At 39.1% G+C, this 27,479-nt stretch overlaps 1 long non-coding RNA gene across 5 annotated transcripts in view; it reads right to left on the reverse strand.

Moving 5' to 3' along the window:
• Window positions 1-27,479, reverse strand: part of LOC106510680 (uncharacterized) — a 429,859-nt gene that overhangs the window by 74,186 nt on the left and 328,194 nt on the right. For 2 of the 5 annotated variants that reach the window (XR_014807801.1, XR_014807800.1), the window contains exons 4-5: window positions 25,217-25,397; window positions 19,867-20,012 (exon numbers count right to left, since the gene is read on the reverse strand). This is a non-coding gene — a long non-coding RNA (uncharacterized LOC106510680). Of the gene's footprint in view, window positions 1-5,784; window positions 9,950-19,866; window positions 20,013-25,216; window positions 25,398-27,479 lie in introns of those variants that run through there. The other 3 variants (XR_014807802.1, XR_014807803.1, XR_002345450.2) reach the window with 3 other exon arrangements.

A 27,479-nucleotide genomic window follows, 5' to 3' on the forward strand; every position in this document is an offset into this window, starting at 1 on the left:
ATGGGCATAGATCGAACCCACCTAACATAATAAAGGCCATAGATGACAAACCCAGAGCTAACATCATTCTCAATGGTGAAAACTTGAAGGAATTCCTGCTGAGATCAGGCACAAGACAAGGATGTCCTCTCTCACCACTACTCTTCAACATAGTTTTGGAAGTCCTAGCCACAGCAATCAGAGAAGAAGAAATGAAAGAAATCCAAATTGGAAAGGAAGAAGTAAAACTATCACTATTGGCAGATGACATGATACTATACCTAAAGAATCCTAAAGACTCTACCAGAAAAGTGTTAGAGGTCATCAATGAATTTGGCAAAGTTGCAGGATACAAAATTCACACACATAAATCAATGGCATTTCTATATATTAACAATAAAAGATTAGAAAGAGAAATTTGGGAAGCAATCCCCTTTACCATCACATCCAAAAGAACAAAATACCTGGGAGTAAACCTACCTAAAGAGACAAAAGACCTGTACTCAGAAAACTGTAAGATGCCAATGAAAGAAATCAAGATGACACAAATAGATGGAAAGACATACCATGCTCTTGGATTGGAAGAGTCAATACTATCAAAATGACTGTAATACCCACAGCAATCTATAGATTCAATGCAATCCCTATCAAATTACCAAGGACATTTTTCACAGAACTCGAACAAAATATTTCAGTTTGTTTTGAAGCACAAAAGACCCAGAATAGCCAAAGACATCCTGAAAAAGAAAAATGGAGCTGGAGGAATCAGGCTCCCTGGCTTCAGACTATACTACAAAGCAACAGTCATCAAAACCGTATGGTACTGGCACAAAGATGGAAATATAGATTTGTGGAACAGGATATAAAGACCAGAATTAAGCCCACGCACCTACAGTCAACTAATCTATGACAAAGGAGGCAAGAATATACAATGGAGAAAAGACAGAAAGTTCAATAAGTGGTGCTGGGAAAACTGGACAGCCACATATAAAAGAATGAAATCAGAACACTCCCTAACTCCATATACAAAAATAAACTCCAAATGGATTAAAGACATAGATACAAGACAAGACACTATAAAACTCTTAGAGGAAAACTTATGCCAAACACTCTCTGACATAAACCATAGCAACATCTTCTCAAATCCACCTCTTAGAGTAATGGCAGTAAAAACAAAAATAAGCAAATGGGACTTAATTAAACTTAACAGTTTCTGCACAGCAAAGGAAACCCTAAACAAAATGAAAAGACAACCCAGAGAATGGGAGAAAATCTTTGTAAATGAATCCACTGACAAAGGATTAATCTCCAAAATTTATAAACACCTCCTATGGCTCAATACCAAAAAAACAAACAACCCCATCAAAAAAATGGGCAGAAGATCTAAACAGACAGTTCTCCAAAGAAGACATACCAGATGGCCAAAAAACACATGAAAAGATGTTCAACATCACCCATTATTAGAGAAATGCAAATCAAAACCACGATGAGGTACCACCTTACACCACCCAGAATGGCCATCATCAAAACGGCTACAAACAATAAGTGCTAGAGAGGGTGTGGAGAAAAAGGAATCCTGTTACAGCGTTCGTGGGGTTGTAAATTGGTACAACCACTGTGGAAAACAGTATGGAGAGTCCTCAGAAAACTGAAAATAGAATTACTATTTGACTCAGCAATCCCATTCCTGGGCATCTATCCAGAGAAAACCATGACTCAAAAAGACACATGTACTCACTCCGATGTTCATTGCAGCACTATTTGCAATAGCCAAGACGTGGAAACAACCTAAATGTCCATCGACAGAGGAGTGGATCAAGAAGATGTGGTACATATACACAATGGAATATTACTCAGCCATTAAAAGGAACAAAATACCAGCATTTTTAGCAACATGGATGGACCTAGAAATTATCATGCTAAGTGAATTCAGCCATATCATGAAACACCAACATCAAATGCTATCACTTACATGTGGAATCTGAAAAAAGCACACACAATGAACATCTTTGCAGAACAGATACTGACGCACAGACTTTGAAAAAACTTATGGTTTCCAAAGGAGACAGTTTGGGGGGCGGGGGGATGCACTGGGGGTATGGGATGGAAACCCATAAAATTGGATTGTGATGATCCTTGTACAACTATAAATGTAATAAACTCATCAAGTAATAATAATTAAAAAAGAAAGCCCATCACAGAACCACAGAACTGGTCTGAATTGCTTAAATCCGCTGTAAAATTGCATTTTAAATTGTGTTTTGGTGTTATGTTCTCAGCTTGTAAAAGAGATAGCATTTTTAACATGAAATTTGCTGTCGTGTTTGCTTTAAGGATGCTACTGAGGTCTTGTCCACTACATCAGGCAATATCTTCCTTAAGAGGCCTCAAGAGAAACATTCTTCTCATAGCTTATTGCTAAAAAAATGTTTTGCTTCTCTTTAACAGAGAGCATGAGTTTTTAGGACACTTACTGACAATGCAAATCAGGTAATTCAATGAATTCTCGTTTTTTTATTGACCCCTGGGAGCTTAGAGCTGGCATACTATTATATGAACTAGTATATACTATGTGGTATTGTGTAGTATGTGGATCAGTATTGCATTTTTAAAATAAAAATCTTTACTGCAGACAATTTTGGCCCACACGCTACACAATACCAACATATAAGTTTAATCTTTTGAAATCATCATTTAAACAGCAAAAGACCAAGAAGTAAAATTGAGTCAATTGATTATTTTTCAAAATATTTTCTATGCACATTACCCTCAGTTTCCTTATTGTGGTGACTCATACAAATACAGAAAACTATCTCATGTTAAGTGAGGCATGAGTTGTGCCTCAGATACTAGCTACCATGTAGATCTTTATGGCATAAATTTGTGTCCTAAATTTTTATCTGGCCTTGTCTTATTCTATTCTTATTTTCTATTCCCCCAACCCCCTGATACACACACACACACACACACACACACACACACGCACACACGCACACACGCACACACGCACACACGCAGAGGCATACCTCAGAGATACTGCAGATTTGGCTCCAGGCCATCGCAATAATGCATATACCACAACAAAGCAAGTTATACTAATTTTTATTTCCCAATCCACATAAAAGTTGTGTTTATAATCTACTGTAGTCTATTAAGTATGCAATAGCATTATGCCTAAAAAAAATACTTTAATTTAAAAATACTTTACTGCTAAAAAATGCCCAATTATAGTGATAACATCAAAGATTGCTGAGCACAGATCATCCTAACAAATATAGTAATAATGAAAAAGTTTGAAATATTGCAAGAATTACCAAAATGTGACACAGAGACACAAAGTGAGCAAATGTTGTTGGAAAAATGGCACTGATAGACTTGCTTGATGCAGGTTTGCCAAAGACCTTCGATTTGTAAAAAACACAGTGTCTGTGGAGTGCAATAAAGTGAGATGCAACAAAATGAGCTGTACCCATTCATACATACCTATATGTATACAAAGTGTGTGTGTATGTGTGTGTGTGTGTGTATGCATGTATTTCCACAATGCAGTATCTCTTATGGTATAGTAATTTTTACAACATTTTTGGAAGGAGATAAGGTCTAGATAAGTATACTGTCATACAGATGATGGGCAGGGCCAGTGTGGAAGCAGAGACTCTAGTTCGAGAAGTCTGGCACAGTGATAGGCAATGCTAGTTTGACCTGGGGCCATGAATGCTCACATGGGCAGAAGGAAATAGAACTGAGAATGATTCGTAGGCATAAACATCTCAACTTAATGCCTGATTAGTTGGGATGGAAAGAGACATGACCTCAAGGTTTCTGGCTTAGACTATAGAATTACCAACTTGGGCAGGGAGTAGTTTGGGAGGAAATGTGAAGAATTCATTTCTGAACACAGTGAGTTGAAGAAAACCATCTAGGACAGCCAGATGGAGATTTCAAGCTTTCCCTACCACTCCATTAATTTCCATGTATGTTCATTTGCTCCCATTATTTTTGTCTGCCTGGAACACAGCCACCTTTGCTTCTAATAGTGACCAAACTTGAGCCATCTTTCTGAGTCCAGTTGAGTTCCTATGCTTCCAAAAAGTATCTTTGCCCACTTCATTCTTCTTACCTTCAATAGCACTTGTTATCAGTATTATATTAGAGCAAAGACTTGAAGCAACTCATGTTGCTATTCCACCTGTTTCATCTCTTATTGCATATGTGAATTCCATCTACTTATTCATTCACCAAATATTTAGTATAACCTATCCAAATATCTTGTGGTCTTGCCCTCAGAAAGCTGGCAGTCCTTTGGAGGAAGAGACAACACAACAGCAACAAGTCACTCTAGGCCTCTTAAAGGCACATGAGATCCATCCTCTTCTTTACCCTTTCTCATGGTGGCTTGCTTAAGCTATATGTAGGGACAACTTCAGCAAACAGCATATTAAGCAGAAGATTACTGATTTAAGCTTGCAGAAGAGAAAATCATAGCAAACCTTGGGGGAGGAAATGTGATGTCCTTCTGGGCCACCAAAATTCTCTTCTTATACAATGGGAGTTGTGAGAGCAAATAATGCAGACTGTCCCTAACATGTGGTTTTCATCCACTGGGCCACGTTAGGTCTGCTCATGCCAGGCTCACACTCCAAAAAGGCAAAATCTTATCTGAAGCTCTGACATGACAGCAATTGTTTGCTCTTGCAGGGTGGACTTGATTTTTAACAGCAGCCCAGAGGAATTCCAGTCACAGCAGTAAAGACCCTTTCTGTTCAGATGCATGAGGCATGAGAAGCGACTTCGTGGCAAAGCAGAAAGGAGTCAGGAGTGGGCAGGGAGTTGGAAAGGCACATGAAGAGTTGTCTTCAGGCTTTGGATCAGCCCTTAACTAACTGCTTTGACTTTGGCAAGCTGATCCCTGCTTCAGTGCCTAATTCATAAAAGAAGGTGGCTAAAAAGGTGATATTTCAGGATCTTTTGTGTTCTTCTCCATATGTGATTTAAAAAAAAGTCTTTCAGAATGAGAGGCGCTCAAAGTGAGTTCTCTTGTGCCCCTATTATGTCAATGGAAGATCCAGATGTAGAAACTACCAGCTTTAGAAGTTAGGCAATTTCGGGGTGTGTTGTCAAAAGGAGTTGTCTTGGAGAAACATGCACTTTTCCAGTGCATGAGTATGGTTTATCGAAAGGGCCTATGATGCGCCTGTATTGAAATGCTGTTCTGAAGTCGTTGCCCTGGAGGGCGAGGGCACCATGGATCAAGTTCCGGCCTAAACTCGCTCCTGAGGAGACTCGGGACAAAGTCTGAAATCTTTCTAGATGTCAGTCTTTTTAATTAAAAATAAAGGTTTCTCTTCCACTTTTCATCTAGCTCTCACATTTTATATCTTCTCATGAATTGTGTGTGTGCACACGTTGGTATGTGTGTGGATTGTGGGAAATGCTTTGGATAAAATTGCAAGCTCTTTTAGTTTTCCTAATGACAATGTCTGACAATTTCTAACAATCTGAAAACATTCTCTGCTTTCTTTAGTACACCATAGAGTTGTGAAAAGCAAATAGGCTTTGAAGGCTGAGACACCTGGATCCAAGGCCCACCATTGCCACCGCTGCTTATTGAACAAGTCACTTCTGATTCAAAGTTCTCTTTCATCCTCCAAAAGCTGCACATTATATATCACCAGTGTATGTTTTTGTTGTGATAAGTGACTGGTACAGTCCATCTTTAAGGTGATAACTCTTACAATGCCTGCAAGCTTAATAAAGACATTTGAGTTTACTGATGAAATGACTAGTGGATGAACAGTGAAGTCATTTTTTTTTGGTTTATTCTAAGAAAGAATGAGTTAACTTCTCCATGTAGGAGGAAAAAAAACAAATGCACAAACTCTATGGGCTCGGTTTCTTTGTTTATAAAATCAAGGGGTGCAGCAGATGATTTTTAAGGCCTCTCTCTGAGTCTATAATTTTGGCTCATAAACTGGATCTGGATGTAATTCCAAAGCAATTCAAAGAGATAAATTCCAAAATGGGGTTTTAAGTATAGCAGCATCATAGTAATAAATTAAGTATGACTACTTTAGGGGACAATATTCATTTGGATGTATAATTCAAGTCAGGTTATTTTAATAATACATATTGAATGCTTACTTTGCTACATTCCAGTGCTTTGGTAACATTTTGTGGTTCCACTTCAGACATGTGGGAAGAACAGGAAAAGATGGCAGAAATAGATGGAGACAATAGGAGGTAGGAGTTTAAGACAAAAGCGAAGTGATCAGGCCAGGCTGGTTCTGTCTTCTCTTGGCTGGACGAGGACTTGATTTTATAGTATGTCTTACTTTACACAATGAATCTATTCCTGAAAGAAGCTTAGAAACATTTGTAAATTGAATCATGTCTTAAAAGTACCATAGCTGTGTCCTACTGAAAACACTTCCGTGATAAAGCTTTTTGTAAAAAGAGATGTTATTCTCTAATTCTAAATCTATATTGGATCTGCTTAAAGGAAAGTTCAACTCTAGTTCTTTTCCTGGAGAGGAAAAGTGATGTCAAACTACCCTGATGAGGTCCCGGTGTGGGAACAGCCTGTCTGGCCTCCTGGGCTCTCTGGGGAGAGTAGATAGAGAGAAAGAATAGACACATATTCCAGAACTGGACTTTGAATGGGCCTTTGGCCAAACTTGGCCCAATTTCTCAACGGAGAGAGAGCACTGACCAAAACTGAATGCTGACTCAAAGCCAACTTGCTTTGGACACACTGTCCTCTGCCAGGGAAGCTCAGCACCCTCTCCCTGAGGTACTTACCCAGCCAGGGGAAGGAAATGCTGGGACAAGCAGCTTTGCTCTTTCCCCTTCTACCTCTGGTTCCAGCTTTTGTGCAGCTCTCACAATTCGGGGAGGGGGAAAGGAGGGGAGAAAAAGACTGGCTAGTGGAAGGAGAGGCAATAGGGCCACCCATGAAGATGCTGGGCTTAGAGAAAGCCAGGGAAAACCAAGGGGGAGTCATTGTGTAAGAAGAAAATTTGAACAATCTTGGGGACTAAGGAAAAAATGAGGAAAGGGTTCAGGGCAACCACATGAACACAAAGGAAAAGAGGAGGAAAGGAAGAATCCCAGGATGGAAAGTGAACTGGGAAGAGATACAGAGGAGGCTAGATCAAGCTGAGAGCAATTTCAGGTGCTAATTCAGATCCGAAGCTCAAATCTTTTTGATTCAGAAAAATGTCCTGTGATTAACCCTTCAATGTGAAGCCTAGTGTGTAGAAATTTCCTTTAACTGTAGCTTCTTTACATACATCTGGGATGATGAGAAATTTAGGCATGATAGTTCATTTTCCAGAAAGATTCATGGTAGGATTTCTAACTCTGCAGAGGCTGCATTTGCAGAAATTATAACAAGAATGGCTTGTTAAAGTGTTGATGAGGGTTGAAGAGGAGGGGTGAATGTTCAAAATCAGATTGCCATGCAATTTGAAATCACTACTTTAGTTTTGATGTAAACGTAAGCAATTTTAGAATTGTATTACTAAATTACTGGGATACCAGGCTTCCAATATCCAACATGTCATTTCCTGGAGGAGCGCAAGCACAGAGGACTCAGAGCTAATTTGAACATCCATGTCACTTCTCCCCTTATAGCTTGATTGACAGACTAAAATTGTTTGTACGAATCTTAGTTCTTTTCACAGTACCTGTCTTCCTGGAGGTAGATTCCAGGTAGACTCGTCAGGCAGAAGAAACACATGGGAGCAGAATCAAATAGTTTAAGCAACCCACACATTATGGGAACCACCTTTGGGAGATAACCAAAGGTAAGAGTCAACATATTTAACTGCTAAGTCATAGGACCAGCCAATCAGATCCTACCCTGGACACAAACAGCCCCTATCAGCCCCGGAGATAACACTCCCACAGCAGCTGATCCTTCTTCACAGAGTTGTTTGCACACTTGCAACTATGTGCCTATTCAGTTGCTATTATTGGTTCAATATCTGCCTTCCTCTCCAGACTGTCTGCCTAATGAGGGGTTTCCCTAGGTCCCCAATGAACCTTTGTGATCAGACACCAGTGACCCAGGTAGAAAAGACTTCATCTTACTGTATTGCGGCCAACTTCAAAGAAGTGGCACGGAAGGGTGGAAAAGTCCTTGATATTAGGACAGCTGTGCTCATGTCCCAAATTCGCTGTTGACTCATGTGATTTTGGTCAGGTCACTTCCCTGTCTCTATTTCTGACTCCTTTGCTAGGAAACTACAGGACCAGATTTGGTAACTTCTGAGGCCAATTCCAGCTCTTAGAGTCTGCGATTCAGCTTGCTCATTAAGTGGACAGGGGAGATTTATCTGTGACCAGAACAAAATGTTAGGAACCAATGAAAGTTGCCAAATACCATTCAGAGAAAAAGTGGGAACAGGATTTTGTATGAAATGTGCTTGGGTTGCACAATGCAAATATCACTTTGGTGAGAGAGGAAGGCCACGGGATATGATTACTTGATCTGCCACCAAGCTTCCTGCACAGCCCTGCAAGCTTTGCAAGCCCTGCAAGCTAAAGATACCTATCACTCTTGTTCAAGGTCCACTTCCTACTGAGTTGTCACACTGTTGAATTATTGCTGAGGTGAAGTCCAAAAGGGGAAATATTTTGCAACCTAGGGTTGGACCCTGGAGCTCGACGATCATGACTGATACATATTTTCCCAGAAACATCCAGGGCCACACTGAGGAGCCCTCGTACCTCCGTGCACCACTTTTGTGAGCTCACCCTGACAGTGGTGCTGTGGTTCCCCAAGCATTTTCCCAAACAAGCAAGTGAAAACATTTCCTTTTGCCTCTATTGGAATCATTTCTTTTCTTTAATTATGCATGAAATGAACAAGACTTTTTCAAAAAATAGCTCAGTTTAAAAAGCAGTTTAGAAACAAGGTCATATTTGTCTTCACAAGAAGAGTCATCAGTGTATTAAGCCAGAGATTCCTGAATCATAACACAGATGCTGCTCTGACAGTTGCTGAGTTTTAAAATTTCCAGGATCCTCAGAGAGTTCTTCTTTATGGGGGTATTGGCATGCTTGCAATTATGTCCCTAATCACTTTTGGTAATGCTGATTATGACATGATGTGTTCAAACACTCTTAGGTAGATATTCAAGAGCCCCAGCTTTTCCACCAGTTAGTATATGAGCCTGAGCAAGTCCCTGCCTCTCTGAGTCTCTGTTTGCTCTCCTGTGAACTATTCAGCTGGACATCCAAAGTTTTGAGCTCTACAGAGAGCCTCTGAGGCCTGGATGGGAGGACCTCACCCTTCTCCTCCCCACCAAGAAAGAGATGGGGACCTGGGCGTCCATACCCAAAGCTCTATTCTTTCCTTTACATATATTCAGAGTTTGCAGAAAGTTTCCCTGAGGAAAGGACACTTCTGCTTATAAAGTGTTTGAAAAGCACAGGATTTGGAGTTCCCCTTGTGGCATAGCAGAAATGAATCCAACTAGTCCATGAAAATGCGGGTTCGATCCCTGGCCTTGCTCAGTGGGTTGGGGATCTGGCATTGCTGATCCAGCTGGCATAGACGCAGCTGGATCCTGCATTGCTGTGGCTGTGGTGTAGCTCTGATTCGACCCCCAGCCTGTGAACTTCCATATGTCACAGGTGCAACCCTAAAAACAAAACAAAACAAAAAAAAAAAAAAAAAGAAGAAAAGAAAAAGAAAGAAAAAGAAAAATGCAGGATTTTATAACCTCTAAACATGCTCTCAATTGTAAAAGATGTCTCCTGAGTTCATGTTCACATATATTTGTGAACTCAGGTCTATACACGCTTACACACACACACACCCTCCACAGGGCAAAAAAAATAAGATTGTGTCACATCCCATGGCTCATGTTGAAAGGAATCCTGTGTCATTTTCTCTTCATGCCCCAAGGAAGTCCCAAGATGTTGCTGGGAGGTGGGGCAGCTCTTCATGTGGCTGAGAATTCAGCTGAAAATGAGTCAGAGGTGGAGCTTTAGCTTTTAGAAAGGAAGCTGAGGACGCATTTGACTATACCTTAACTTTATACAAGAGGAATCTAAGACTTGCCCAAGTGACTTGCCCAAGGTCATGTAACAAGTTGGTAGTGGAGCTGCTATTATAGGTCAGGTCTTTAAGTCCCTCCCCAATGCCCTTCCCAGTACACTGTGCTCTTAGGAAGAGATGGCACTAGAATGGGATATTTGGATATCCTGTATTGATGATTCAAAAGTAAAAAAAACATTTTACCCACCTTATCCACCTCTGTGGTATGGGGTTGACCTTTAGATCTGGCAAGACCTTAAGAAAATATTGCGTGTGCGTGCACACACACACACACACACACACACACACATACAGAGGCATTTTGCCCAGGGGATAAGGGGCAATGTAAAATCTTTGGCAAGTAAATACTTCAAAGCTTCAGAGGGTTTATCTGAAGAAGACTTTGAATAGAGTGCGATGTTTTATGGCTTCTCCTAATCCCCAGCAAATGTGCCTTGCTGAATAAGCAGAAATATTTTTAATGACTGCTAGAGAGCTACAGGCATAGATCTGTGACTAGAGCTGGATTTCCTGGGACCCTTAGTCTCCTGCATTACAATCTTGGAGAAAGAATTTGTATCTGGTTCTGCACTAATGAATTTGGAGGGCCCAAGGCTTTTCCCTCTAAAAGTTGTCTGAAAGTTACTCTTTATTCAGTCCTATCAACCATGATTTCTATCACTGCTAACAACTTCCACCTCTACCTCCACCTCTACCTCCACCACTAATAACACCTTGTCAGTTCATCTTAGCCTCACAGTATCCCAGGGAGGTATGTCATATATGAGTCCAAAAGTCCTTCTCCAGTGGGAAACGGGTGGTTGGCCAGCACCCTAAAGGGTTCAGTATAGCTTGTTGAGTTCAAGCTAGGAGGACAACACATGTCTGAGGAAGACGAGGGGAGTCAGGTCAAAGTGTGGGATACTAGAGGTCTAGAGAGACAAATGTGGTTCAAGATTCAGGGAAGGAGACTAACAGCAAGCTGAGTCCCTGGAAGCTGAGGGGCTATGAAGGTAGCAGAGCCTGGAGGTCAATGTTGGGGCTCTCCCAGCATTGTTCTGTTGTGGCCCCTGCCTTTCCTGCTTCTGGGGCCTCTGGGCAATTCCACCCCAGGCAGCAGCTTCAGAAGGGTTGGAATTATGAGAATTTGTTCAGTCATTTGGATCTTACACTCAGCTGGTTGAATGAGCAAAATGGGGCATTTTCAGAGAAGGCAAGACTTCAGGTTCTAGGCTACAAATTCAACAACTGTGGCTTTTTGAGGTCTCTTTCAGGCTCACACTGGGTCTCCTGACCTTAACCTCTATTTGCAGAAGTTCCACATTAGAAGAGTTCATGACATGTCCTCAGTCTTGTCCCCCTCTTGACAATTAAAACTCCTTTTCATGAGATGGAAATTTTAACTGTTACTTGTCCACTGTGTAGACTGAGATGCCAAAGCACATCTAGCATGGTTTAGCAAAACCTACTAAATATCATAGGATAAGGAAAGGTACCAAACTCATACAGAGAAGCTAAGTGAAGTAGAATTTCTGTTGCCTCTACCTTATGCAACAAAGGAAAAAAAAACAGGAATTGGGAAAAGTCAAGGATAGGATGGGCATGGCCTCTCCCAAGGCTAAATCTGTAGGAAACTGCTGGATGGTGGAAGGAAAATTCAGGAAGGAGACAGACACACACTTTAAAAAATATAATAAGTTACAAAAGTGATTCATGCAGGATATATGATTTGTTTTAGTGTAAATTTAAAAGGAAAGTCGAAAAATGACAACACCCTTCTACCTGAAGTTAAAATAACCTGTATCCTTTCTTTCAACCTCAGGTATGGTAATTCTTTACTCCATAAAACGGGGTGGAAGAAAAATAGCTGTGACTCATATTCCATGCTGAAAGCTTGCAGATTTTTATTACAAGAAGAGGTGATGGATGGGAAGGTCCAAGGAAGGCCTCTCTTATTACTCCCAAAGTAAGTTTGTCTTTTATTCTCATGCCATGGGTTTGGAAGGTGGAAATGCTGACATTATGTCAATTGTATTGGGTATTGACTACTGTGTAGGAAATTTTTAAAATGTGACCCAAGTCTATTCTGTTTAAAAGAAACTCATTTCAAATATAATAACCAGGCTGAAAGTAAAATTATGGGATAAGATATATCATGCAAATGCTAATCAAAGGAAAGCAGAAGTGGTTATATTAATATCAGATAGAGTAGACTTCAGAACAAAAAACATTATCAGAGATAGAGAGGGACATTATTTTAGGGTAAAAGGGTCAATCAACCAAGAAGGTATAGCAATTCTAAATGCATATGCACCAAACAATAGAGCTGCAAAATATGTGAAGCAAAAACCAATAAAACAAAAAGGAGAAATAGACAAATCCACAATTACAGCTGGAGACTTCCACACCTCTTTCTCTCTCAACAATTGATAGAACCACTCCACAGAAAATAAGGAAATAAAAGAAATCACCAACACCATTAACCAACAGGATCTAACTGACATTTTTAGAATACCACCCAGCAGTAAAATACACATTCTTTTCACATCTCTAGGTAACAGACAGAACATTTCTTGGGCATAAAACAAAACTCAAAAAATTTTAAAAAGTTGAAATTATAAAGGCTGTGTTCTCTGACCACATGGAATCAAGCTATTAATTAACAACAGAAAGATATCAGGACAATCTCCAAACACTTGGGAAATAAACAACACTAATCTAAATAACCCTAAATAATCCACAGGTCAAAGAGGAAGATTCAAAGTAAATTTAAAAATACATTCAGTTGAATGAAAAAACAGGATAAAATTTGTGGGACATTCCCAAAGCAGCGCTGAGAGTGAAATTTACAGCACTAAATGCCTCATTAGAAAATAAGATAGGTTTCAATGAAATAATCTAAGCTCTCACCTTGATATTTAGAAAGATAAAACTAATATAAAATTCAGTAAAGTCACAGGATACAAAATATATAGAAATCGGTGGCATATCTATACACTAGTAACAAACTGTCAGAGAAATTAAGAAAAAAATCCAATTTACAATTGCATGAAAAAGAATAAAATATCTAGGAATAAATTTAACCAAGGGGACAAAAGACCTTACCGTGAAAACTATAAGACAATGCTGAAAGAAAATGAAGAAGACATAAATAAATAGAAAGATATTCCATGTTCATGGATTGGAAGAATTAAAATTGTTAAAATGTCCATATTCCACAAAGCAATCTAGAGATTCAAAGCAATTTCTATCAAAATTCCAATGGCACATGTCACAGAACTAGAACAAATAATTTTAAAATTTGTATAAAACCACAAAAAACAGGATTGAGAGCCCAGAAATAAACCCAAACATATTTGAATAACTAATTTATGACAAAGGAGCAAAGAGCATACAATGGGGGAAAGAATAGTCTCTTCAATAAGAAGTGTTGGAAAAACTGGACAACCACATGCAAAAGAGTGAAGCTAGATCACTATCTTATACCAGAAACAAATATTAACTCAAAATGAATTAAAAACTTCAGTATAAGACCTGAAATTGTAAAATGTATATCGAGGACAAAGGAACTAAAGGTTCTAAAATAACTTTGAAAAAGAAGAATAAAGTGGAAGAATTCAGCTTACTCTATTTCAAGACATCATACAGCTGTACTAATAAAGACTATAGTATTGGTGGAGAAATAGACACTTAGATCAATGGAACAGAGCAAAGAACTGCAAAATAAATCCCCACAAATGTGCCCAACTGATTTTTGACAAAGGAGCAAATGCAATTCAATGGAAGAAAGATACCTTATCAACAAATGGTGCTGGACAATTGGATATATACAGGTCCAAAAATTAACTTTGACCTAAGTCTTCATTTTATTTTATTTTATTTTATTTTATTTTTTTTGTCTTTTTGCTATTTCTTGGGCCGCTCCCGCGGCATATGGAGGTTCCCAGGCTAGGGGTCCAATCGGAGCTGTAGCCACCAGCCTACGCCAGAGCCACAGCAACGCAGGATCCGAGCCACAGCTCACGCGTGAGCCACAGCTCACGGCAACGCCGGATCGTTAACCCACTGAGCAAGGGCAGAGACCGAACCCGCAACCTCATGGTTCCTAGTCGGATTCGTTAACCACTGCGCCACGACGGGAACTCCTAAGTCTTCATTTTATACAAAATTAACACAAAAATCAATCACAGACTTAAATGCAAAACATAAATCTACAAACTCAGCAAAAAAAAAAAAAAAATAGAAGAAGCTCTTGGGGATCTAGGGCTAGGAAGAGTTCTTGGACTTGCAATGAAAAAAATATGATCCATACAAGAAAAAATTGATAAGTTGGACCTTATCAAAATATACAAATTTTGCTCTGTGACAGGCTGGAAAATGAAAAGACAAGTGACAGACTAGAAGAAAATATTTGCAAACCACATGTCTGACAAAGGGCTAGTATCTAGAAAATATTTTAAAATTGTCAAAACTTAGTTTAAAAAAATCAAACAAATTCAACTAGAAAATAGGCAAAAAATAGAGACATTTCACAGAAGAGGATGTACAGTTGGCATCATTTGCCAATAGAGATCTGCAAATTAAACTACAATGAGATGTCACTAATATACCTATCAGAATAGCTAAAATTTTTTTAAAAAGTGAAACATCAAATGCTGGTGAGAATGCAGAGAATGGGGATCATTCATTTATTGCTGAGAATATAAAATGATACACCTTGGAAAATAGATTGACAGTTAAAAAAAAAATGAAACAAGCAACCCAGCGATTGCACTCCTGAGCATTTATCCCAGAGAAATAAAGACTTATGTCCACACAAAAACCTGTACATGAATGTTTATAGCAGTTTTATTTGTAATAGCCAAAAATGGGAAATAACCCAGGTGCTCTTCAATGAGTGAACTGTTAAACAAACCCTTAAATCCATACCATGGAATGTTTCTCAGTAATGAAAGGAATAAACTATTGATACACACAGTAAGTATGCATCTCTGAAGAATAATGCTGAGTGAAAAAGCTAATCCCCAAAGGTTACATACTTTATTCTTCCTTTAATATAACTTTATATAGGGATTTATATTCCTAAAGTAACAAAATTATACATATGGAAAAAAGATTAATTTTTGCCAGGGGCTAAGGAGTGGATGAAGACAAAAGGAAAAAAATAAAAATAAAAATAAAAATAAATAAATGAAAGGGCAACCTGAGGGATCCTTTAGTGACATTTTCTGTATCTTATCTGAATCAGCATCAATATCCTGATTGTAAAGTTGTACTATAGTTTTGAGATGTTACCATTAAGAAAAACTTAGGTAAAGGGTACATGGTATCTCTCTGTATTATTTCTTACTGGTGCATGCTAATTTACAATTATCTCCAACAAAAAGATGAGCCAATTCCATTTATAACAGTACCAAAAAACCCGCATAAAATACTTAAGAATAAGTTTAATGAAAAGCAGGAAAGACTTCTATACTAAAACTTGGAGAGATTAAAGAGGACAAATAAGTGGAGAACTATATCATGTTCATTGATAAGAAGACTTAATATTGTTAAGATATCAGTTCTTCTGAACTTGATTCATAAATCTAGTGCAACCCCAATCACAATACAAGCTGATTCTAAAATGCATACACAAATTCAAAGAAACAGAATAAATAAAACAATTTGAAAAAAAATATTTTAAGACCAATTTCAAGCCTTACTATAAAACTCATATAATCAAGACAATGTACCATTAGTGCTAAAGTAGACATATAGGTTAATGGAATATAATAGCATGTCCAGAAATGGATCCACACATATTGGTTAATTGACTTCTGAAAAAGGTGCCTATGTAACTCAATGGAAAGAGAAAGTATTGATGGAAAATTCCCTGCCTTGATTGTGGTGGTGCTGGTAACACAAGTACATAAATTTGTCAAAACCCATTGAACTGTACACTTAAAGCAGATGAAACTAATTGAATGTAAATCATGACAGTAAACGAGCCTGGGCCCCAAACTCACATCATACAGAAAAATTAATTTAAAACAGATCATAGACCTAAATGTAAAGGCCAAACTATAAAACTTCCAGGGAAAAAAATAACAGGAAGAAATCTTTACACCTCCAGGAGTTCCCACCATGGCTCAGTGGTTAACGAACCTGACTAGGAACCATGTGGTTGCAGGTTCGATCCCTGGTCTTGCTCAGTAGGTTAAGGATCTGGCATTGCCGTCAGCTGTGGTGTAGTTCGCAGATGCTGCTCGGATCTGGCGTTGCCGTGGCTCTGGCATAGGCCAGTGGCTACAGCTCCAATTTGACCCCTAGCCTGGGAACTTCCATGTGCCATGGGAGCGACCCTAGAAAAGGCAAAAAGACAAAAAGAAATTTTTACAATTCTGGTGTAGCAGACATTTTGAGATGCAGAAATCTCCAGTCACAAAAGAAAAAAACTGACTGACTTTACCAAAATAAACTTTTCTCCTCTTAAATCAATGGTTTGTAATGCTGGCAGCACATCTGAATTATCTGGAGAGTGTCAAAACAAAACAAAACAAAAACAAAACACCTCTTCCAGATTAATTGAATCATAATATTTTCTTGAGAAACACTGACTTAAAGTATGTTTTTGATACACTTTTCTATTTGTATTTGAATACATAAATGGAGATGGTGTAATGTATATAAATAAATTAATGTATTTAATTGGCATCCTTCATTATGTATCAGGGACTGTATTAGATGCATGGTTACACAAAGAACTCAGACAATCTCTGACCAGAATTACATGGGGAATCAGAATTATCGGTGGGATAAAAGTTGTGTGAACAAATGGAGTAAAGTGGGGACACAAAGAGATGTGTTCCACCTGGTGTGGGTGCTGAGGAGAGGAGTTAGAAGAAGGGGTGTCATTTGACTTACTTCTTGAAAGAAAGATGATTAGGTGCGGTCAGCTGTCCTGAGACAACTGGAGTGACCACACCCTCACACACACTTTTGTGTCCATATAGGCAGCATATATATATTTTTAATATAGCAATAGTATGTCTACTTTGGAGTTGGGGAGCTTAAAGGAAAAAATCCACTGCACCTTCAGATCCAATCTATTTTTTATCTTAAGAGGTCCTGGGAGAGAAGAAGGACCTTTTCCAATTGCCTTCCTCATGTATTTCCTCTATTCTCTTTTCCAGCTTGTGAGCCCCAACAGCCACAGATTTTCCAAATCTGGTAAAGTCAGGACAGAATTTCTGATAAATAGCCATTTAAGTTCTTTATTAAGCTTTTCCTTTGAGTTCCAGTGCTAATCCTCTCAACTGCTTCCTACAAACTTCTGTCAAGCTTATTAGCCAGATTAGTTGGGTATACTGTCGTATACTATGTGCCTTTCTGTCATATAACTCTTCCATCTTTACAGAAATACAGACAGCCAAGGGGGTTCATTTACTTTTTGTGCTGCTATCAGCATATTGGGGACATAGTCCATAGCTAAACTGGTTTCAGGGCATTGGGTCCCTGTATGGGAGGGAACTACCTATACAAAGAGTGACTGCTGTACAAATAGCAACTGTGAAGGAAAAGAGATGATAGCCATGAATATTCATTCATACCCCCAAGGTAATGTATTAGGTATGTATTAGCCACTGAATCAAACAAATAAATGCACATGTGTTACAACGTTCCTTCTCCCTCTCTGTGCCTGAGAAGAGGGGACGCCTGTGATCCATTTCTGCAGACTCCCAGTCACTCCTGAGAAACACACCCTCTTCGTGTTTACACATCGCAGCCTTCCAACTACTTCACCAACTGCCTCCTGGCCTTTGCTCAGTGAGCCGGTCGGGCTCCCAGAAAATCCTTCATTCTTTCCCAAGTGTGCCTCCCCAAACAGATGTTCTATATCATGAACACCAAGTCGTCCTGCCCTGAGGTCTTAGCCAGCAAAAACTGACAAGGGCCCTTGCCTTCGGCCGATGACGTAATGAGCCATGGAGATATGTGCTGCAGTCTCCCCACCCCCCAGCCCCTGCGCCAAAGGCGGAAGACAGTACGGACTCATGGGGGCTTGGACCGAGGAATCAGGCAGGCCATCCTTTCTTATGACAAATGGCTACAATGTGCAAGCCAGCCTGGGAGAATGTCTCTTGTTCCAGGCATCTCCAGGAGTGGCCTCCCCAGCTCCTCGACTGACAATCTAGCTCCCAGCCTGGCTTCACCATCTATGCATAAGCCAGGTCTCCCATGTTTGCTGAGTCCTTGGGTAAGCTGGAAGATGCACGAAAAGCCAGACATTCAGGGGAAAGTGTTCTGAGCAGCATAAAGTCCCAAAGCCAAGCATTCTACGTGGCAGGGCAGCCCTCGAGGGCCTCACCTATTTCAGATGCATTCACATAGTTCTGTTCACGGACAACACGATTAGCTCTCTGTTTCTGAGCCTACAGCCCAACAGGAGTGCTCAATTCTCAGAGGACCTTGGAGCCACAGGGACAGGCCTAGTGACATTGCCCAGCATGTAGTAGATGCTCAATGCATATTTGTTGAAATGGGGCAGCAAAAAAGGCACAGCTAACCACAAGAAGGCCCCTGAAACCCACCCCATATGTTAAAATGGTTGTCTTGTGCCTTGGGTCTTTTAGGACAAAGAAAAGATCCCTAAATTGCAAACTGTCTACTCAGTGGTAAGTACTTCATTTATTATCCTATTTACTTATGCAACCATCCTTTGAGGTATTAAGAACACCACATCATAGACAAGAAACTTGAAGCGCAGAGAAGTGAAGTGGCACCCCCAAGTCCTTCATCCAATAAGGGGCAAGGTTTCCATCCCAGCTCAGATCTGCCTGGAAGACCTGTGCTCTCAACCACACTTTACCACCTCCTTTGAACTCTTACCTCTTACCTCAAACTGAGCTCCTCCTCTTCTCCTCCTTGGACCAATTCAAGCCTCCCCCAGCCCTCTGTGTTGTTTTAACAGATGCCTCTGTTTCCAATCTCTCCCACCATTCCCATACAGCATTTTTCAGGCTCGCCTGAGTAATCTTTATTAAAACCAATGCAGATCACACCACTCTCTGTTAGAAACCTCAGCTGGCCCTCCCTGATATGGCACCCAAAGCCTTTCCTGGGCTGACCCCAATTTGCCCTTCCAGTGTCATCTCTGCCACATCCCACCACACTACCCACGCCCTGGCCCACTCCCAACTCTCTAGATCTACCTTATGCTTTGTTCATGCCACTTCATCATCTGGGAAACAGCACCCCACCATCCACCACCACACTGCCACCAATGCCACCTTCCTCCCCTACCATCAAGGTCCACATCCAATGTCATCTTACCTGTGACATCTTCCTGGACTCATGTGGAACAGCCCCTGCATCGAATTCCCTCCACACAGTATATTTATTGTACATATTAAACTTAGTTGTTTAGTATGTTTTTTCCTTCTTAGCTTAAAATTTCTATCTGTTAGGGATTTTGATTAATTTACTTTCAATTCGTAGCATAGAGCCAAATACACAGATAATTAACAGTAACCAACAAATGAAAGGAAACAGTCAGTGCTCATGGACTGAGTTATCATGTTAAGTGGTGGTTAGAAACACTGTTTAAGAATGCTGACAGTGTGCAATTTATTTTAGAATTATTTATGTTCACGGACATTTGCATTTGTAAAAAGTGTAATGACTAAAAGAGGTAAACTTCAATTATGTGGAACTATACTTCTCTAGAACACCTCATTCTGTTTCAGTTCCAAGTGAATGAGGACATTATTTTAAACAATATTGCGCACTTCAAAAAGGCCCTGGTGCACAGCATTGGTTCATAAGTGATCTCTAAACAACCAGAGAGCTATATGTTGTACCTTTTTGGTGATCATCTCATTCAGCAATCTGGATTTACTGGGATGGCCCCACGGTGGAGTCAGACAGGTTGAGGGATGTGATGATGTGGGCTGACTGGTTCTTTGAGGTCCACCGCATATTGTGGTTTATGGCTCAGTTTCCTTTGCTATAGAAAGGACACAACATTGCTTATCACACGGGATGGTATTAAAGCAACACAATTCAACCCTTTGGAATTAGGAGCCCATTATATTTGAATATGGATAGGCTCTAAGATGAAGTTACCTTTGTACTAGTCATTAAAGAAAAGTTTTAGAAAGTCAAGAACCATATAAACCACATTGCTGAAAGAAGGAAGGGGAAAATTTTTTAGCAAATAAACTGTGTTTAAGCCACATCACATTAGAAAAGCATTTATTTGCATATAGATGAATGATATGACTGCCTCTGCCTGGAACCATTTTTCACTTTCTCCTTTTTTCTAACTTTTACTTACACTTGAAGTCATGCCTTAACTGTCACTCCCCATAGGAAACCTCCACTGACCCCTAGACTAAGTGACTCACTCCTATTATATATTCTTAGACTATTCTATGTCCTCCATTATTTTAATTGCTTGTTCATTATCTGTCTTCCATTCCACAGGAACAGTAGCAACGAGGTCCTTAGCATTTAGCACGGTCCCTGGCACACTGCCAAAAAATACTTATTAAGTAGATGTGTAAACAAATAAGTGATACACCAACTACAAATCACAGGTTCCTCTTAAGAAACTTTTTCTGAACAAGTCACTAAGTGGATTGAACATTCACTTCTTTCACCCTCCTCTTTCATTCTTTCAACAATTATTTATTCAATGCCTACTTTGCATCAGCCTCTGTAAGGTAATACAATAGACGTTTTTCTCTGCCCAAAGCAACTTGGTGCATGCTGTCTGTGTGTATACAGAACCCCCACAATGCTTCGCAGCACTTATCTATTAACATATTGGTCTCCACTGCTAGGCTGTAAGCGCCTAGAACTCAAAGGGTCGAGGTCTTGTTTATCTTACATCACCAGAACTTCATACAATAAATGACGCAGAGTCAGTACTTCGTAATTGTTGTATGTAGAGTGGGGAATAAATATTTTAAGTGATACAGTTCTTTGGAAATCAATTTGGAAAAATGAATTGAGTCCTTAAAATACTATCTACCACTTCCAATGTTGCATAAGTAAATCATTCAAATTTAAACAAAAATATCTTTATAAAAATATTCATCATCAGAGTTCTCACTGTGGTACAGTGGGTTAAGGATTTGACTGCAGCCACTTGGGCAGCTGTGGAGACACAGGATCAATCCCCAGCCCCTCACAGTGGGTTAAAGGATCCAGCAGGTCTCAGCGGCAGCCTAGGTCACAGCTGCAGCTCAGATTCAATCCCTGGTCCATGAACTTCCATGTGTCATGGGTATGGCCATTAAAAAAACATTTATTATTTATTATTTAGAGTATCAAAAACTAGGAACTAGCTAAATGTGCATCTTCAGAGAGAAGGTTAAATAGTCTAAAGTATATGTGTCTACACATTGGGATATTGTCCACACTTTATAACTGATTCTAAGAAAGAGCATAGTAAAATAATTATGAAATAGTGTTAGAAAAATAAGTATTAAAATTGTATATTTTTTTTGTATATTTTTTTTTTAGGGCCGCACCCATGGCATTTGGAAGTTCCCAGGCTAGGGGCTGAATCAGAGCTGTAACTGCTGGCCCACACCACAGCCACAGCAATGCAGGATCCGAGCTGCATCTGCAGCCTACACCACAGCTCATGGAAATGCCGGATCCTTAACCCACAGAGCAAGGCCAGGGATCGAACCTGCGTCCTCATGGATGCTAGTCAGATTCGTTTCCACCAAGCCATGATGGGAACTCCTAAAATTGTATTTTAGATGCCACATTTATTTGTTGGTTTTAAAAATAATTTTTAAAATTATAGTTGACTTACAGTGTTCTGTAAATTTCTGTTGTACAGCAAAGTGATCCAGTCATGCACGTATATATATACAATTCTTTTTCTCATATTATCTTCCATTATGTGGTTTTGTTTTTTGGTGTTTTGTTTTGTTTTGTTGTCTTTTTTGTCTTTTTTAGGGCAGCCCCCGAAGCATATGGAGGTTCCCAGGTTAGGGGTCTAATCAGAGCTGTAGCTGCCAGCCTATGCTAGAGCCACAGCAATGCCAGATCAGAGCTGCATCTGCGACCTACACCATAGCTCACGGCAATGTCGGCGGATCCTTAACCCATTGAGCAAGGCCATGGATTGAACCTGCAACCTCATGGCTCCTAGTCAGATTCGTTTCTGCTGCGCCACAACAGGAACTCCCCATATTTTTTTTTAAATTAAATCCAGTTAATCATAGGAAACACAATTCCTGGATGAAATATACCCAAATTTCATGTGTTTAGTGAATGATCAATGGGAATTTTGTTCTAATTTAAGTATGCACAAGTAATTTCCACACATTTTCTTAAATAAATTATTTTCTCATTTTATAATAGAAATAATATCACTAAAGACTTCCATTTCCAGCCATCGTGGAGTAACAGGAACCAAGTTTTCCCTTCCATGTTAAGCTACTGCAAAGCTGGACAAAACATATAAAATAATCTGTTTAGGTAATGTACAGCAGGCAGCATAGGAGAATAATCCCTAGACAAGATAAACATATGAGGTATCCCTATGAATGCTCCAGCTCACTGCCTTGGGAGAATTCCAAGATCATAGCACAGGGAGTTGCACATAGCTCCTACACATAGCCAGAAGGGCTCCCTGAGTTGAGGAAGCAGAGTTCAGAGTTTAGGAGGCCTGGATTTTCCTAGTAGACTACCAGGGAGGAGGGAACTGCGCAGAGGGGGTGGGAGTTAGTTTTTGAGGACTGCAAAGGGTCTCCATTGAGTCTCTGATTGAGTTCTGATCTATGTATTTCTATATGAAAACTTCTAAGATTAAGGAAAGCACCACTGGAAAGAAGCAGATGGAAAAATCACCAATGCTTATACATAGCCTGGAATAGTTCATTTTCTGGATGAGAGAACGGAGAGGAAAGGAGGAAAGACCTCCTACACCTGGGCATTTGGTAGAGTCCTTGGAAATGTATTGCCTTAGGAGTGGGGCCAAGAGATCTCTAGACTGAAAGTTGTTCTGAAACCACCGCATAGCGGCAAACTCTGTAGCAGGACTGCAAAGGATCGAACCATTCCCAAGGGACCTAACTGCATTCCAGAACAAAGAAAATAATTTATAAAGGACTACATCTTTTCCAATTTCATCCAACTTCACTTATTATTATAAAATAAACAGAGTCTGGCTTTCAATAAAAATTACTAGGTGCAAAGAAGCAGAAAAATATGGCATATAATTAGGATAAATATCAACAGTAACAGACCCAAAGTGATAGAGAATTAGTACACAAGGGTGTTGAAACAGCTATAATAAATATACTCTATAGTTTCAAAAATTAGGGGAAAGTATGAGAATGATAGGATATAAATGGAAGATAGAAGACCCAAAGAAATATCATAGGCATGAAAAAATAAATACCTAAGATGAAAAATATACTTCATCAAATTAGGAGATTATACACTGCAGAAGATACGATCAGTGAACATGAAGACAAAGTAATAGAATCTATCCAAAATAAAATTTAAGGAGTACCCACTGTGGTGCAGTAGGTTAAGGATCCAGCATTGTTGCAGCTGCAGTATAGGTTACAGCTGCAGCTCAGATTTTTTCTTGACCAGAGAACTTCTACATGCTGTAGGTGGGGTCAAAAAAATAAAAAAATAAAAATTTAAATTTTAAATAAAATTTAAACAGAGCATATGTGAGCTGTGAAATAACATCAAACAGCCTGACATATGTAGAATTTAAATTCCAGATAGGTGGTGGGGGTGTGGTACAGAAAAATGATACTACTAAATTTTTTTCAAAAGTTTATCACCTTTTTTATTTTATAAGAAGTGTCAGGGAAACTCGTATGATACATATCTGGACCACTATTCAGACCACAGGAATAAAGAAGGCTTCTCTTCAGGGAGTTTTGTTTGTCCCCTCTCCTTCCACCTCATAATGTTTTATTTAAAAAAAAATGTTCATGGTAGTTTTGATTTGCATTTCTCTAATAATCAGGGATGTTGAGCATTTTTTCATGTGCTTGTTGGCCATCTGTACATCTTCCTTGGAAAAATGTCTATTCACTCTTGGGCATATATCCAGACCAAACTTTCCTTAAAAAAGACACATGAACCCGCATGTTCATTGTAGCACTATTCACAATAGCCAAGACATGGAAACAACCCAAATGTCTGTCAACAGATGATTAGATTAGGAAGATGTGGTATATATACAGAATGGAATACGACTCAGCCATAAAAAAAAGAATGAAATAATGTCATTTGCAGCAACATGGATGGAACTAGAGACTCTCATACTGAGTGAAGTAAGTCAGAAAGAGAAAGACAAATACCATATGATATCACTTATATCTGGTATCTAATATACAGCACAAATGAACCTTTCCACAGAAAAGAAAATCATGGATTTGGCGAATAGACTTATAGTTGCCTGGGGGGAGGTGGGGGAAGTGGGATGGATTGGGAGCTTGGGGTTAACGGATGCAAACTATTGCTCTTGGAATGGATTAACAATGAGATCCTGCTTATAAAATACAATACAATAAAATAAAATAAAATGAAATGAAATGAAATGAAATAAAACAAAATAAAATAATTATGTTCAAACCTACAGAAAAGTTGCAAAAATAATGCAATTAATGTAATCTATTCTTTACCTAAACTCATCGATTGTTGTCATTCTGGTATAGTTGCTTTTTCTCTCTTCTCTTTCTCTCTCATATATATATATATATATATATATATATGAGAGAAGTTACAAACATCATGATACATCACTCCTAGATACTACACCTCTTAAAAAGTCCTTTCTGTATATAACCATAATATAATTATCACACAAAAAATAAATTTAACATTGTTACAATATATTTATTTAGTAAACATTCTACATTCAAATTTCCCCACAATCAAGTTATCCTAGTAATGTCCTTTATAGCTGCACACTGTTTTCTTGTCCCTTTCTTTAGTCTTGTTTAATCTGGAATAAATTCCTTAGCCTTTCTCTGTCTTTCACAACTTCAACATTTTTTGAAGAATACAGAACAGGTGTTTTGAGAACGTCCCTCATTTTGGATTTGTCTGATTATTTCCTCATGATTAGACTCAGATTAAACATGTTTGGCAAGAGTATTGCATCATACCACAAAGCACATGCTGTAAGTCTGTCACATTATTGGTGATTTTGATTACCTGATTAAGATGATGTTTGCCAGACTTCTCCAATGTTAAGACATCATGTTCCCTTTGCAATTATGAAATAATCTGTTGGCGGATGATTTGAGATTGTATGACTATCTTATTCCCCAATGTATCAGGGTCCATAAAACCACACCTCCAGTGTTGATCATTTTCTAGGAGGACTCACCAGATCCTGCAAAAATATACCAAGTAAATCAGTGATGGGAAAAGATGCATGGGTAAATTCCTAAGGAAACTGGCACAAGCTTCCAAGGGTCTTCTCCCAGCAGCAAGTTGTGACAATGTGCAAAATGCTGTTGTTACCAGGTGGTACTCCTTAGAGACTCAGCACACAAGGTTCCTGTTGAAGTCTGGTCGTGTGGACACCCTCTGCATAGCATATACCAAAATTCAAGACTCCCAGAAGGAAAGCAGGTGTTAACACTTGCTGTACAAACAGTGTAGGCACAGTGAGCCACCCTTATCCATTCTGGGAATGATGGGAACCTTCCTCAAGTCCAAGTTCCCAGATGTCAGTCAAGGGCCAAGCAGGTCTTTCTAAGGATAATAATCTCAAGCTTGCTGTGTTAACTCTTTTCAGCGCACTCAACAAATTTTCACCCACTGGCTCTGGCATACACTGATGATCCTGATCTAAGTTTATTATTACAGCGGTGGTTGCAAAATGATGATTTCCTAATTGCCATTCCTTCTACATTTATTAACTGGTATTCTTCCATAAAGAAGAGCTTATTTTTCCTGTCCCCACAGAATCATCCTTTTATTTTATTATTTTAATTCAATGTGTAATGATCAATTCTGTCATTATTCTTTTTAGATGCTCAATTTGTCCCACATTTGCCTGAGATGAGCCCCTCCACATTGGCTCCTATGTCCTTTTGGCATATCCCAACCAGTCTGTGAGGACTGCCTTCCTTTCTGCACTGCAAGATGCTGCATGTGAGCATGGGAACATTCCTCCACCAGATCTAGAAGTGGTGATTTCCCTGAGGACTTTTTTTTTTTTTTTTTGGTAGAAGGAAATGGTATTTAGAAACCAAAACTTATGTGTGCTTATTTCTACTGGAGTGCCATTGATTCTAGGTCCATACAGTGGACAGAGTTAGAAAATATGATTTAAAAAAAAATTATTATGTCATAAGGTGGGGTAGGTTGGAGGGATGGACTGGGTATTTATGATTGGCATATGCACACTGAGGCATAGGGGACAATTAGCCAAAGGGGACTTGCTGTATATCACAGATAACTCTACCCAGTGTTCTGTGATAATCTATGTGAGAAAAGAATAAGAGAGAATGGATATGTGTATATGCATGGCTGGGTCACTTTGTTATACAGCAGAAATTATCACAGCCTTGTCAATTAACTATACTTCAATAAAACTTATAAAGATTGTTAAGTCACACTAATTCAAACCCATAGCATGGGGTTCTTCCTCTCTTTCCCTAAGTTCATATCTGTATTAGATTCACTAATATAACATTTCCTTTTGGGGGGTTAAGAACTCTTGAATATCAGCTATTTCGTATAGTTCAACCTTATGCATCCCTTCTCCCACAGTGAAGATATTGGTTCTCCTGGGCATGGATTTTTTGCAGTTCTTCTTGTTCTATATTTATCATCAGAGAAGTTATTTGGACTAATTCCTATTTTCTTCTGAATATTTTTATTATCAAATTGACATAATTAGGTTCACTTGCTTCTCTTTGTATTTGAATTTCCTATTTTCCTATCCTTATTATTTAGTTTTACTTTTGAATGTATAAAACATTAGTGTGCTCAAAGTAAAAACATTATTTAAGTTATGCTCAGGGAGTTCCCGTCATGGCTCAGTGGTTAACGAATCCGACTAGGAACCATGAGGTTGCGGGTTCGATCCCTGGCCTTGCTCAGTGGGTTAAGGATCTGGCATTGCCATCAGCTGTGGTGTAGGTCGCAGACGTGGCTCGGATCCCGAGTTGCTGTGGCTCTGGCATAGGCTGGCGGCTACAGCTCCAATTAGACCCCTAGCCTGGGAGCCTCCATATGCCACAGGTGTGGCCCTAGAAAAGACAAAAAGGCAAATAAATAAAATAAAATAAAAAATAAAAGTTATGCTCAGAGAAGTCCCATTCTCTTTCCTTTTACATCATTCCCTCTTACTGCTTGTGCTTTACAATTTCATTAGTTTCTGGTTTATCCATTTTGTGTTGCTCTTTGCACAAGAAGTATAGCCAAATACGTTTTATAACATAGGTAGCTTTATGACATATGT

This window comes from Sus scrofa, chromosome 6 (assembly GCF_054392235.1).
Source record: "Sus scrofa isolate SSC_HxYL_T2T_F1_AM1 chromosome 6, Sscrofa_HxYL_maternal_Yorkshire_Landrace_v2.0, whole genome shotgun sequence".
Taxonomy (NCBI): domain Eukaryota; kingdom Metazoa; phylum Chordata; class Mammalia; order Artiodactyla; family Suidae; genus Sus; species Sus scrofa.